A 3,022-nucleotide genomic window follows, 5' to 3' on the forward strand; every position below is an offset into this window, starting at 1 on the left:
AAGCCCCTCCCCCCCAGACCCCCAGCCCCGCCCCGCCGGGAGGGGGTGGGGCGACGGATGAGGCGCCGCGCGCACGCAGCGCGCGCCGCACGCCCCACGTGACTTCCTCCCTCCCCCACCCCACTCCCCAGTGCCCCTCTCCGCCCCGCCTCCCTCCTAGGTGAAGGAAGATGATTTTCCCCCCCCCCATCTTGACTGGCCCTGCCTTCGCCGCTAAGCACGGACTCCGTCGCTCCTGCCGACCCGGTATCAGTGGTTGGATCCAAGGGCATTCCGGAACCCAAACCGTCCATTACCGCGGCTCCGGGGTGGGCGAGGGGTGAGGGGGCCGGGTTTCCGAGGAAGGGGGAGGGGGGAAGACGAAGGCCGCCTAGGAGAGTCACGTGTCTACTGCTTCCGCCGGCGCTCGAAAGACCTCGCGAGAGTTCCGTTCCCCCTCCCTTTCTCCCTCGCGGGCTGTCGGGAAGAAGGTCCGTGATCTGGGTTGCCACCAGGAGGTCAACCGGTGGGCCGGGCGCATGCGTCCGAGACCTGCTTTCAAAGTCAGGCTAGGAGGGGCCCGAAGCTGTTTTCAAAACCTTTTCGGTGTGTGGCTTTGGGCCAGGAAGTTACCTAGTGGCGTCTCTGTCACTTTGAAATCTCGTTACCTTAGTTAATTCTAGAAAAAAATATTCGCATACTCATTGCTTGTTAGGCTTGCTCAAAGCACTTTATTCAATGTGAAACCGCAAGTAACTCGGAGCCCCTCGGCTGGTCCACTGTCATATTCAGATCCTAAGGAGTGAGAGCGCAATCAGCCCCACTTCTTTTTTATTCACACACACCCGGTAACCTGAACAAACTATTGCTCTCAATTAATGATTGCTGTAGATCTGTCGCTACTACCTCTCCCTTCCTTATTTTCATATTCTCCATTATGATCATTATTATTGCTACTACTACTAAGTGACCTGACACAGAATAAACAAATTAACTTCTTGGTAACCCTTTTGTAAAGTCATTCTGAGAATGCTCTTTGAATCCCTTGCTTAGGTAATGGGCACGCCTGGGTGATTCTTGCCCCCTACCGGCCGCGCTTCGCACTCGCCTTGGGCTCAAAGCAAACCTACTGGTTTGGTTAACTTGGAGGTTAAGGTGTGAGCTCTTCAAGAGACAGTGTGGGGCTGGGGGAGAGGAAAAAAAATGTAGTCATGGCAAGAATAATTATGACTCTTCCAACATTGTGTTTATATACATGAATATTATATATGTATACATGTAAACAAACATTTTAAATTGCAGATTTGCTAATCACTGTACCTCCATTATTTCGTTTAATCCATACGCACACAAACCTATAAAGTAAAAAAAAACAAAAATAGTTCCATAAGAACAAGGCCTCGGGGACTTCCCTGGCGATCCAGTGGTTAAGACTCTGCGCTTCCACTGCAGGGGCATGGGTTCAATTCCTAGTTGGGGAACTAAGACCCCGGATGCTGCTTGGCGTGGCCAAAAAAAAGAACCATGGGAGACCAAGGCCCTCATCTGTCTTGTTCACTACTTTCCCCTAGCCTAGTTTATGGTCTAGTGTAGATGACAGCAAACAAGCAATTGTCACATTATAGAAAGAGAAAGAATACAGCAAAAAACTAAGACATTGTATTGATAGTTAATGCATCAGTGTCTCTGGAGCTTGGCTGGAGCAATTCAGTTTCCAAGTGGCCCCCAAACTCTAGTTGTACACCGAGACTAGATGAGTCCTAGACTCTGAAGACAGAGGTCTAACCTAGGAACTCCCACCTTTTGAGGTACTTTCTGAGCATCTAAGCCAGATTCTTGCTGCCATCTCTGCATAATCTCTTTACCTTGAACCAAAGTAAAAGATGGTGTTTCAGGGGATATTTATAATATAACTGCACATATGCACACAAATGTTATGCACAAGGTCATTCATTGCAGCAGCATTTGTAGAAGGAAAAGATGGGAAACAACTTTAATGCCTTTGAAGAAAAGACTGATTAACTAAACTATGGTACGTTTCTACAGTGAAACAGTTGTTCAAAAGAATGAAGCACTTCTGGGACTTCCCCAGTGGCGCAGTGGGTAAGAATCTTGCCAATGCAGGGGACATGGGTTCGATCCCTGGTCCAGGAAGATCCCACATGCCGTGGAGCAACTAAGCCCGTGTGCCACAACTATTAAGCTTGCGCTCTAGAGCCCGCATGACACAACTACTGAAGCCCGCGTGCCTATAGCCCGTGCTCCGCAACAAGAGAAGCCACCACAAGGAGAAGCCCGCACACCGCAACAAAGAGTAGCCTCCGGTCGCCACAACTAGAGAAAGGCTGCATGCAGCAACGAAGACCCAACACAGCCAAAATAAGTAAATAAAATTTTTTTAAAAATAGAATGAAGCACTTCTGTCTATGAGAATATATATTTTGCTTGCATGTTCGCATGGAGCATCTCAGAATGACAACACAAGTAGCAGTCGTATCAGGGGATGGGAACTGAGAGACTGAGGGTCAGAGGCAGGAGCAAGACTTACGAGCTGCGTCCAGAACAGAGAAACCACTGGAAGCAGATATTCAGAAAAATCCGTATTCAGGCATGGTGTTGACTCCCCCGCACTCAGGGGGGGCTATTTATATTTACACTACACTTCTCATTTCATTCAACAAATATTTGAGCCAGATACCATGTTAGAGGTATTGTGTTAGGGACACAAGTTTAAGAAAAACAAATCAAGGGGGATGTGAGGGATGGTGCCTGCCCTTGAGGTAAATGCCCTTACAATCTAGTGGGCATTAATCCCAAAATTACACAAAATGTAAACTTGTAGCTGTGACAAGTCTACATAAAAGCGAACAGAGCCTATTATAGAGTAATTTGACCTCATCAGGGAAGTCAAAGAAGGCTTCCTTGAGGGAGAGATAACCCAGATAAGATTTGAAAAGTAGGTGTTGGTGGCGCAGTGGTTGCGCGTCCGCCTGCCGATGCAGGGGAACCGGGTTCGCGCCCTGGTCTGGGAGGATCCCACATG

The sequence above is a fragment of the Physeter macrocephalus genome, chromosome 19, assembly GCF_002837175.3.
Source record: "Physeter macrocephalus isolate SW-GA chromosome 19, ASM283717v5, whole genome shotgun sequence".
Classification (NCBI taxonomy): Eukaryota; Metazoa; Chordata; class Mammalia; order Artiodactyla; family Physeteridae; genus Physeter; species Physeter macrocephalus.